Genomic DNA, 13,186 nt, shown 5'->3' with positions numbered 1-13,186 from the left:
TATTTACATTTTTTTATTTCTAATTCCATAGAATAGTTATAGTATTAGTAATACTAAGCATTAAAATATCAAGATATGGATATTAATACCCTTCCAATTTTCCTTCTTCTTTCTCCTTTTACTTTCCAATTCTGTCATGGATACTTCTACTTTCATATTGTGAAAATTGATCCCATTAACTCAGTAAAATTGCATTCTCTGTTCTTCGACTTTCAATTGATTTTAACATCTTTTGAATTTTTAATGTTTATTTTTATTTTTTTGAGAGATAGAGCCTAAGCAAGGGAGGAGCAGAGAGAGAGAGAGGGAGACACAGAACCCGAAGTAGGCTCCAGGCTCTGCGCTGTCAGCACAGAGCCTGATGCAAGGCTCAAACTCATGAACAGTGACATCGTTACCTTAGCCGAATTTGGATGCTTAACCGACTGAGCCACCCAAGCATTCCCAATTTTAACATTTGAAATGAATGCATTTTCATGGTGTTATGAGTATAAAATATTGATTATTGTAATGTTGAGAATTCTGTTACAGTTCAGTTCTTGGAAGGTTTTCTTTTTCTTGATGTTACTAATTGCATTCATAGAAACAATCTGTTTGCTTTTTTCATGTATTCTGTATTTTCCAACTCCACCATTATGCTATCTAAATCTATGGACATCCTAGCTGCATCCACATTATTGCAAATGGTAAGGTGTCATTCTATTTTATGGCTGAGTAATATTCCATTGTACACATACGGCATCTTCATACACATTCCTCAGTCAATGGACATTTGGACTCTTACCACAATTTGGCTATCATTGATGATGCTGCTGTAAACATCACGGTTCGCGTGTCCCTTCAAATCAGTATTTTTGTATTCTTTGAGTAAACACATAGTAGTGCGATTGGTAGGTCATAGGGTACTTCTGTTTTGAACTTTTTGAGGAACCTCCATACTGTTCTCCAGAGTGGCTGCACCAGTTTGCATTCCCTCCAATGGTGCAAGAGGGTTCCCCTTTCTCTACATCCTCACCAACACCTGCTATTTCTTGTGTTGTTGATTTTAGCCTTTCTGACAGGTGTGAGGTGGTATCTCATCATGGTTTTGATTTGTTATTTCCCTGATGATGAGTGATGTTGACCATCTTTTCATGCATCTGTTAGCCATCTCTATGTCTTCTTTAGATAAATGTCTATTCACTACCTCTGCCCATTTCACTGGATTATTTGTTTTTGGGATGTGAGTTTGGCAAGTTCCTTATGGGATATTAAGGACAGCACTTGTTGTAATAGTCAATGGGTGTTATATATAAGTGATGAATCACTAAATTCTACTCCTGAAACAGATATTACACTGTAAGTCAACTAAATGGTATTTAAATACAAACTTGAAACATAAAAACTTGAGGACCTGCGTGGCTTATTTGATTAAGTGTCCGACATCGCTCAGGTCATGATCTCATGGATCATGGGTTCGAGCCCCACGTTGGGCCCTGTGCTGACAGCTCAGAGCATGGAGCCTGCTTCAGATTCTGTGTCTTCTCTCTCTCTCTGTCCCTCCCCTGCTTGTGCTCTGTATCTCTTTCGCTCTCAAAAATAAACATTAAAAATAAAAAAAAAAACCTTGAAACATAAAAAATACATATCTATGGACATCATCTTCCCAGTGCATTTTTTTTCTTTTTGGCTAAATCTTTTTTTTTATTGTTTATTTATTCATTTTGAGGGGGAGGAAGGAGGGAAAGAGAGAATCCTAAGCAGGCTCCGTGCTCAGCACAGAGCCCACAGTGGGGCTCGATTCCACAACTGTGAGATCAAGACCTCAGCTGGTATCAAGAGTCAGATGCTCAACCCACTGAGCCACCTACATGCCTCAGTTTGGGCTCAATCTTGACATTTAAACGTGTGTACCCCTTTCATTCTGGACTTTCCTTCATTGTTTAACTGGTTTAAATCTATTTTTAAGTTTTGTTTAATCCTTTATTTGCTGAAGTACCTCTTAAAATAACATGCTAAATAGGATGCATAACAAATAAACATTAAGATTTCTTAAATGTCTAAAGAGTCTCCACTCAATCTTCACAGTCAATTGACAGTTTCTCCAGGTACAGAATTAGCAGTAGAAAAGAAAAGAACTTTGAAAGCATTCTTATTTTTTTAAGTAGACCCCACACCCAACATGGGACTTGAGCTCACAACTCAGAGATAGAGTCTACTGCTCTACTGACTGAGCCAGCCAGTCACCCTGGAAGCATTCTTCACTGTCCTCCCAAATCCTCTGTTCTTGCTGAAATTTTGAAGTCAGGCAACTTATTTCCTTTATTTGTAGATGAACTATTTTCTTTCTGACTTGTTTGCTTTCTCACTCTGGAATTATTTTTTTTAATTTTAGAGAGAGAGATAGAAAGAGAGAGAGCAGGGGAAAGGGACAGAAGGAGAGAGACATTGAAACTTAAGCAGGCTAAATGCTCAGTGAGGTGCTCAATTCAGGGCTTGATCCCACAACCCTGGCAATATGACCTGAGTGGAAATGAAGACTTGGATGTTCAACCAACTGAGCTACCCAGAGGATCTTCACTTTGGAGTTTTAGAATATTCTCTTTATTTTTTAAAATGTTTGTTTATTTGAGAGAGAGAGAGAGAGAGAGAGAGAGAGAGAGAGAGAGAGAGAGATAGCATGAATGGGGGTGGAGCAGAGAGAGAGGGAGACATTGAATCCAAAGAGGGCTCCAGGCTCTGAGCTGTCAGCACAGAGCCAGATGCAGGGCTTAAACTCATGAACCTTGAGATGATTACCTGAGCTATAGTAGGATGCATAACCATCTGAGCCACCAAGGCACCCTTAGAATATTCTGTTTAGCCTTGGTGTTCCTGACTTTCCCAATATCATGAATGAGTGTTTTCATGCAAATAGGTCTTTGAATCTAAAGCACTGTGCTCTTCAGTGTGGAAAATTCCCTGCATTATTTCTTTGACAATTTCTCCATTTGTTTTCTCTATTTTTTTTCTTTCTCAGATACCAATTTAGTTGGAAAATACACCTCCTGCTTTAATAATCTATATTTCTAATTTTATAATAATATTTCCTGATTACCTTTGTCATATATATATTTCTGAAATATTTCCTTTTCCTTACCTTCCAAACATTCCATTGAATTGTATTTCAACACCCACACTTAACATTTGTTAAAAAGGAGACAAGGGTCCCAAATGGAGTCACTGTGTTAAGCCCCATAACAAAGTGAGACCTAATACCTAACCTAACTGCATCTTCACCCTCTCCCAGGAATGTAACTTAACCAGTCAAACTGAGATTACTTGGTCAGCTCTGAGATAATCCACTCCATAGACCTATTCCGTTCCCCTTAGGAGGGCGATCTTGACTGAAACAGTGCATTCTTTCTGATAATTTCCTTTTATACCCCCTTTCTGCCTCTAAGAACCTTCCCTTCTCTGTACCTTGGCAGAGCTCCTTCCTATTGCCCAGTAGGATGCTGCCCAATTCTGCCCAATTCACGAATCATTGAATAAAGCTAAATGATCTTGAAATTTACTTAGTGGAATTTTTGTTGTTTAATACATTTCAAATTATTCTTCCTTGTGTTCTAATCATTCCATTGCTGTTGCATCTTACTCTGATTTTTGTTTTGTTTTGTTTTGTTTATTGAAGACACAATATCTTCCTCAATCTCTTCAATGCTACAGATTTAAATTTTGCATTAAAAAAATGTCCTTAGGTCCCTAAATTAGCACTACTACACGAAAGTTATCTTGTATGCTTGAATACACTGGGTTCTTTCATTTTACAAATTTTTGCCTAAAACCTGGTGATCATCAGTCGTAAGAATGAGACAATAAAAGCGGAGTGCGATTTCTGAGTGTGACTCTTATTCTCAAGAGGATGAGGACCTCACAATTTGGGACTCTAAAACAAAAATGTCCCGAGGCTCTCATGTCCATACTAATCACCTTAGTTTTCATCAAAGAGTTCATTCCGTTTATTTAGTGATGAGTGAGTGGTGTTAAATGTCTCGAATGGAGAAAGGTCAATCATTCCACCTATTGATTTATAATTAACCCCCCACCTCATTTTCATTCCCATTCCTTTTTCATATTTATTTACTTTGAGAGAGAGAGAGAGAGAAAGTATGTGAGCGGGATAGGGGGGAGAGAGAGAGAAAAAGAGAGAGAGAGAGAGAGAGAGAATCCCAAATAGGCTCCACACTGTCAACACAGAGCCCGACTCAGAGATAGATCTCATGAACAGTGAGATCATAACCTGAACCAAAACAGTCAGACACTTAACCAACTGAGCCACCCAGGCACCCTTCATTCCCATTCTTTACTTGACATGCCAACCCCCCTCCCCCACCCCAGGATCCACAAAAGTTTCTGCTATCCCCTTGGCTATAGCCTCCTACTCACTTATCCTAGCTTGCAGCTTTGATTTCACCAGTAACTATTCCTCATTTTCTTTTGGTATATCTTAGGAATGTTGACTTTTTTTTATTTCTTGGTCATCAACCCCTTTTCTTCGGCATTGTGAATTTAAATCCTTTTTATTGCATTAATACCATCTTGATAGCATCTGAGGAGGGAAGAAAGAAAATATGTTTTCTTTCTTTCACACTGATCTGGTAATGCCCATTTTTCAATAATAATTTTTAAAAGGGTAACAGTAAAACCAGTGATGATTTAACTGACCTTACTGGAATGGAAGAAAAATACTTTGGCAAAATATATGACTCAGCCTTACAGATCAAGATTGATCTAGAGTGCCTGGAACATTACATGTCTTTGACAATTATGTTTCATTTGCTAGGGGGGTTAATACTTTTTTCAGCCTTCTTTTGGAATAAGAAAGTCAAATTATTAAGGAAGGAGTTTGTTTTCATTTTATACATGTTTAAGAAATTATGTCGTCTATAGTATATCAAAACCAGTATTTCCATGCATGACTATAATCAGGCTGTAGCATCTTTCCTTTTCTTGATGATCACCAGTGTAGATTAGGATTACATAACGGATATCTATATAGGCAGCTCTCAAAACTGAGTGCTTAGAACCTTACTGTGTTTCTTCCTTTACCCTATTTTTCTCCTTGTTAAATGTGGATTTGAACATGCATTATAAAATAGTGTAAGGTTTAGGGCATCCTGGGTGGCTGAGTGGTTAAGCATCCAACTTTGGCTCAGGTCATGATCTCACATTTTGTGAGTTTGAGCCCCACACTGGGCTCTGCTCTGACATTGCAGAGTCTGCTTTGGATCCTCTGTCTCCCTCTCTCCGCTGCTCTCCTTCTCAGGCTCTCTCTCTCAAAAATAAATAAATGTTTTTTTTAAAAACTAGTGTAAGACTTAATGACTGTCATTGATCTCTAGTCTAGTTCCATGCCTGGAACTCCCGGATGTACTCCTGAGGGTTGTTGAATGCTAAGGGGTAAGTAGTTCTTACATACCAGGCTGCTGTTATATGATCCTTTTGTAGATATTCTTCTCTGTCTGCATTTCCTTCCCTTGATGCTTCGCACTCCTTCCCACTGTTCCCTCCACTGCTTGAACAGTTCTATGTTCAAATTTCACCTCAGGAATCATGGTACCACTTTCCTCTCTGCCCCTCTCCCCCAACAGACATCCCACAACACAAGTCCAGTGGTTTCTTCTCACCCTCTGCACTTCCCAGAGTTCCTGTGCAAGTCTATTCAATGTTCCTACCACATGGTGCTGAGTATCTGTTTATGTGTATTCCAGTCTCCCCTCAGACACTATAAGATAATAGATCTAATAGTGGATACATATTAAAAATTTTAGAGAGCTTTTAAAATTAAGCCAATCACCATCTCCTAGGATGGGGCCCATAAGATTTTATAGCTCTCCAAGTGATTTAAGATGCACACAGGGTGAAGAAACACCACTATTAGGCCTCAAGGATAAGAACATGTTCTATTTGTCTTGGAAACTTTAGCCCCTGATACAGTGTCTGATATAGAGTGATTAAGATATTAAAAGGATATGATATCAGCACATCAAATTTTATTAAAATTAAAATGACTTTAAAGTATACTTTAGTATTTAAAAACACTGAAAATAAACAGTTATATTTTATGAAGCAATTCAGGTTCATGTTTACAAAATACTTCTAAAGATTATTTAATAATGATTCACACAAGTCAATCCATATTATATGAAAATAAATATAAATATACTTATCTTCATATGTGTATATTGTTCTACAGATAGATAACTAGCAATACACAAAACGAGACACAACTATACACATATACACATACAGTGATAAAGCTAGATTCTATATTACATTCTGGTATTGGGGGATTCACTAATCAGGGGACTAAAATCATTTTCAGAAATTAAATAAGACTGCTGTGAAACATGATTTCAAAGAGGCTGATCGAAACTAAGTAGATATTAAGGCATGCTGTCATACAGGATTAGTTATATTTTTCCATCACATGGTTAAAATAAAAATAGAGAGTGGGAAAAAGGAAGGAAGGAAAAAACAAACAAACAAACAAAATAGATCTCATCCTGAATTTTAAACTAGAGATTAGCACTGCAGGTAGACAAAGGTTTTGCTAAAGAAACCATCAGCAGAGAGCTTTGGATTGTATTGCCTGACACTGACATTGAGAGCAAAATTACATATGGATAAACTGATAGATTGATAGCTTTATTCCATTCAGAAAGCAGATCTCCAGAAATAGATTTAATTCAAAAGAAAAGGAGAATGTTTTTCTTGTTTTTGTTGCTGCTGTCAGAAGCCATCTCAGAACTGTCTGGATAATAGAGATTGTTATGGTTTATATTTTAGTTTATAAAGAAAGCATTCAGCACCCTTATCTGAGAGAATCCAGCATAGATAATTCTTTATAAAAGTTAATTTATAACCTATTAGGTCACAGATTCAATTTTAGAAAAAAAAATGAAAATTGAATACTTGGTAAATGCAGCATGAATTACTTGAAAACTCCAAACAAATAACTTGGTAAGCATGTGAGCAGTTTGTAACCTAACCTAAGGGTCATGCGTGTGAATCCTCCTTTTAAAAAGGAGCCATTAAATTAACTCGTTAGTTAATTAAAAGGCAGCCATATTTGTCCTCACCCATGTCTTAATAATGACATCTTGTCATGTGGTAGTTTAGCCAAAGAAAGACCTATTCAGGTTCATTTAAAAAAACAATCCCCACAGGGTGTCCTCTCCACAGCAAGGACAGGAGAGTAGCTTTGACCTGGCTAACCAATAGAACACTTTTACAACTGCAGTACAATTTTCAAGGAACAAAAAACCATTTGAAGGGGTTTTTGATATCAGGGATGTGCCTTCAACTCAGTGCACTAATATTTGGGCATGACACAAGTCCAAGAAAAATGCACTGTAGAAAGTTAAACAGATAAGGGATACTTCATTCAAGAATATTGCAATAGGGAAGAGAGATTGAATTCAACTTTACAGAAACAAAAGGCAGAAGAAATTTTAGCACTGGATGAGCTAGTGGAAAAGTACTGGAGACTAAGTGGGAGGCTCATCGATGTGATTAGGTCTTCTGTGTTTGCTAATTATCACTTATCAAAGTTAGGCTCCTACACTCACAGAGACTGGGAGAAAGGGAGATGGACGTTCTCTCCTTCAATGATTACCTTTTAATGGGATCCTTAAGATCCTTGATCTTAAGTTCCTTGAGATCAGATCCTTGAGAAAGACATTCCTAGGATAGAAAACTGCCAAAGAACTGGAAGATTTGTATCACAAAAGGACAGAGAAGAATTTATAACTGAAATTTATTAAAGTAAGTGTTCTAAGGAAAGGGAGATCAGGAGCCTACAGTCAGGAAGAAACCTGTGTAAAATTTAGTCAAGATGAGGCAAATTTTTAGTCCATCTTGGTTAGACATAAAGCTGAAAGATTAGCTTTCAAGTTGCCAGGCGTCTGCCACTACTACGTATCAAGGATGAGCATTTTCACAGACATGCACTAAGTATGGGGAACTGCCTGGTTCAAATCCCCCCTTGCCACTTACTGGCTGTTTAGCCTTAAGCAGTAATTTGATCATGTTAAAATGGAAGAAATATATATTTAAAAAAATAATGGCAGCATTTTCCCCAAGTAAGAACCTTACTTTATTAAACCCCACATCTTGAATAAGACATCTAGATTATAGATAAATAAACTCCGGTGCAGGGAGACCTTGAAAAGAATCAAGCAAAAGCAAAATAAGAAGTATTTATTTCCTTTACATGATAGATGATAGGAAGAAAGTCTTGAAAAGGAGAAAAAGAAACAAAGTCAGAGGGAAATGGAGAGAAGGCACAGAACCTTGACAGGGGCATGGAGCCTGAAGAGAACAGTGGCTGGTGAGAAATTGCTGGGGATAAGGAGGACAGAAGGACTTTGAAGAACAGGCATGTCTAGTGATCAATTTTAAATTATTTGTAGTTCTGGGAAGAAATCTCTCCTTTGCTTCTCCCTGATGCATTCAGTAAAATCCTGCTGCACACAGGTATCGTCTGAGAGTGCTGCTTTAGGGGAATCAGTGAGAAAGAGGCAAAAGAAAAGTCATGTTATGTGAGAGAAGAGAGATAAGATTCAACATGAATTTGAAAGCATAGGTGGTCTGCCACCATCGGAACCCCACTCCCACCCTCTTCAGAAATAGCGTAGGATGACAGCTATAAAATGGAAAGTCAAGGCAGTAAAAGTGACTATTACCTGAAAAGCAGCACCCAAGACACTCAGGCAACTGACACTTGAGTTATGTGAAAACCATAACTGTAATGTCCTGGGAAGGATTAATGTATAGCTTTAAATAGATAATGCAGGTGCCTAATGTGTAGTAATGATGACCAATTGTTATTATTAGCTATTATAAGTGTAATTAAGAAAAAAATGCAGGATCCATTAATAAGATACTAAAGATCGTGCATCAAGTTCTTTAGGTGAGATTGGAGAAAGGTTTTTTTTGTTTTTTTGTTTTTTGTTTTTATAAATTTCCACAAAAACTTCCACTAAGGTTTGAATTTCAAGGATATACACTGAATAACATGCTAAAATTGTTGTAGATTCAAATGAAGAATGCAATTTCTACCATGGCCAGTATTCTTCAAAAGTAGATTTGTACTCTTGATTTTTGAGTAGATATGTTTCAGCATAAGTACATGTTTCAGTCAATCACCAAAACTAAGGATTTAAATATATTATACCATAGTTCCCACAGAGATCATTAGAGCTCAGCTCCATTCTCTACTCCTTGCTTTCGAACAAGTTGAATGTAGAATTTGAAGATTTTTTAGCAGTAAGGGGTACAGCTTATTGATTCCTTCATAACAGGCATTGTGGTTACACATATATTTAATTTCTTATTCATGTATTCATTAATTCAACAGTTACTGAGAACTAACTGTATTTAATGGGCAGATTTAATACCTGTCCTCAAGAAATGTTTAACCCAGTATGAAAGACTATCAATCAAATATTTTAAAAACAGCCTAGACTGTCTTTTCAGACATTATGTTTATTTAGCTTTTTGTTTTACAAAATATAAACTTACTCTAGATTTTCTCCCAAGAAGGCATTGACTCATATAATGTTCCTGCTAATGTTGTCTTCTGAGATACTAGGTTTGAGACTCTTCCTGGATCTTAAGGAAAACCTTTCTTTTAGCGAAAGAGAATTCTTGGGAAAAATTTGGGCACCGTGCAGGCCATAGAAATAAGTACACAAGCCATCATTTCATCACACAAAATTTACTGTTGAGATTATTTAAAAGGCAATATAAGATGAAGTGCCACTTCCACAAAGGTTTCTGTTATTCAAGAAACAGGTATTAACTTGCTGATTTTGTCTAACAGATTGTTCTATACAATCTATATATGCTATTAAGTTCTGTACTGTTGAACTTTAGTAATTTTAATTTAATGACATTCATCTAACAAAATGAATACAAGGGGGCCTGTATTTTAATTAAGTGTTCGCTGAGAACAAGGCCTATACTTACTAGAGTATGTGGTACTCCTGACTTACTTTACTTACTTCAAGGTTCTATACACTCTATACAGATTTAGCATTAATCTTTAAATATTAATTTCTATTTCTTAAATACTAATTTCTATAATTGAAAATATATAAATGATATTAGAAAGTTAATATTTTGCATAACAATTATAGGAATATTTTTTTCTACAAGGAAAAAAAAGTGTTTTGTTTTTTTTAACCTTGGGTGAACGTCAACATTTGTTGAAGATGTCATTAAAGAATTTCCTCTCTTCTTCAATTCCTCCAGCTATTCATCAGCATTTGAGGAATGAGTGTGCTTTAAGCTTAACAGCAATAGAGTAAAACAGAATATGCTAAAGAAAGTGAATATAAGAACACATGAAAGCCATAAGGTGTAGAAGCAAAGATAAAATAGCTATCTCTTTCGGGAAAGACAAAGGCAAAATAATTCAAGGGAAGACAACTAGGGAAGAGGAACAGCAAGTTTAAGATTAAAAAATGAAATGCATCATGCATATAAATGTCCGCATCAGAAAATGGGATGGCAGAACTCTCGAATGCTTGATCTTCAAAAACAGCAAAAGGAAAATTAAATGTTAAAAAGGAAAGAGGGGCGCCTGGGTGGCTCAGTCGGTTGGGCGTCCAAATTTGGCTCAGGTCACGATCTCACAGTTAGTGAGTTCAAGCCCCAGGTCTGGCTCTGTACTGACAGCTCAGAACCTGGAGTTGGTTTCAGATTCCTTCTCTCTCTCTCTCTCTCTCTCTCTCTCTCTGTCTGTCTCTCTGCCCCTCTCCCCTCTCTCAAAATACAAAAACAAAAACAAAACATTAAAAAATGTTTTTAAAAAGGAAAGGCGGCAGTTTTCTTTAGATCATATACTCATTTAAACCGTCTGTTGGCTCATTTTCCAGGTTCAAGATTTCAGGAGACAAATCTATTAAAGAGTTTCATAGGGTCTCACTTGGTTTATTGTATAGGATTTCTAACATTTTTAAGAAAAGTTGAGAGATAGTTGGATCAAATTATTCTTTTTAAATTATATATGCAGACACATGTATATGTGTATGTTGTAGCTATGTGTATGTTGCTTTTCCCTGAAGATACTCATTTTAAACTATTTGTATTGCTTAACTTTAAAAATAACAATAACACAAGTGCTTGTCTTCCTATTTTAAAAATTAAAAGTCTTAGGAAGATAGTCATCAATTAAATTGGCAAAATGAATTAAATAGCTAAGAGTTGAGAAGACTGTTATTTGAATGCAGATAATGTACTGTCAAACCCCCTCTTTTATTTACCAGTATAAAACAGACTTGGAAGAAAAAAAAACAACAACTGTCCCTGAAATTCGTTTTCTTTTTTTTTTTTTTTTTTTTTTTTTTTACGTTTATTTATTTTTGGGACAGAGAGAGACAGAGCATGAACAAGGGAGGGGCAGAGAGAGAGGGAGACACAGAATCGGAAACAGGCTCCAGGCTCTGAGCCATCAGCCCAGAGCCCGACGCGGGGCTCAAACTCACGGACCGCGAGATCGTGACCTGGCTGAAGTCGGACGCTTAACCGACTGCGCCACCCAGGCGCCCCTGAAATTCGTTTTCAACATATGCATGGCTTTACAATTTTATTGGATATTAAAATTTCAGTATTTAAAAAATTTTAACTATTTTTCTCTCTTGTAAGATGACTAAAATCTTTTGCATTTCACTGCTTCATTTTTTCCTTAACAGAAAGCATTATCATTTCAATAGTATTTTATTCCATGTCAAAATAAAATTAATATTGCAAATAACAGGGTGCCTGTGTGGTTCAGTCGGTTGAGCACCAAACTCTTGATTTCATCTCAGGTCATGATCCCAGAGTCAAGTGATCGAACCCCACATTGGGCTCCATGCTGAATATGGAGCCTGATTAAGATTCTCTTTCTTTCTCCTGCCCCTCTCCACTAATGCTCCCTTTCTCAAAAAAAAAAAAAATATATATATATATATATATATACACACACAGACATATATATATATATTGCAAATAATATATCAATGCTCCATGCATTCTATAAAGTCATAGAAAAGAAATATGCGAGTTTAAAATATCTGTAGAGTCCAGATCATGGAAAAATCAATGTTAGTACTGAATAGACTTATGACCTTTTGAGATATAAAACTGAATTCATTAATCTTTAGCTATGAAATGATATAATTTTTAAGATAATGAAACAGAAACTCATCTCTTCATTGGAAACCATCTATAAAGGAAAAATCAGGCACTGACCCCTACCAAGATTAAAATGTTAACTATAGAAAAATTAATTAGTTATGAAAAAATATTGTCTATACATATGTAATTTGACAGCAATGCTTGCATCCTGTTTAAAGCAAATAGTCTTACTCAGAAATTTGGTTTTCTATGGTGTTCATTCACTCAAAAGAGTGTATTCATTCATTCATGAAAGGTAATTTGCAGCTGAAACAGCTTTATTTAGTGTGTGGTTTTCTGGAGGAAAATGTACCCAATTTCGGGGACCCTTTAAAAGTGCAAACTATGGCTAAAAACTGAAAATATAAATTTAGACTTTAGTGTGGGCAATGAGGAATATTCTGGGAACTGGCACTCAAATGTGAAATTACTTAACTGTGTTTCCTTACATCTGATATCAAATATGGTATTACCAAACTATTTCAGAAAAGTAGACTCCATCTCTCAGGATCGTTCCAAATTATACCAACGGTAAAGAATATTAAAGGGGGGTATAGAAAAGTTTTATATGTAAATATAAAAAAGAAAGGATTACACAGGCACCTGGGTGGCTCAGTCAGTTAGGGGTCTGACTTCCTTGTCTCAGGTCATGATCTTGCAGTTTGTGAGTTCGAGCCCCACATGGCGCTCTGTGCTGACAGCTCAGAGCCTAGAGCCTGCTTTGGATTCTGTGTCTCCCTCTCTTTCTGCACCTCCCCCGCTCGCACTCTGTCTCTCTCTCTCTCAAAAATAAATGTTTAAACAAAAAAAAGAAAAAACAAAAGAAAGAAAGAAAGAAAGAAAGAAAGAAAGAAAGAAAGAAAGAAAGAGCAAGAAAGCAAGAGAGCAAAGAAAGAAAGCAAGAAAGCAAGAAAGCAAGAAAGGAAGGAAGGAAGGAAGGAAGGAAGGAAGGAAGAAAGAAAGAGAAAGAAAGAAAACCACAAGATTTTGCAACAGGAAG

Source organism: Puma concolor, chromosome F2, assembly GCF_028749965.1.
Source record: "Puma concolor isolate L17-30 chromosome F2, mPumCon1.1.hap2, whole genome shotgun sequence".
Lineage (NCBI taxonomy): Eukaryota > Metazoa > Chordata > Mammalia > Carnivora > Felidae > Puma > Puma concolor.
Note: the sequence above shows the minus strand (reverse complement) of the source record.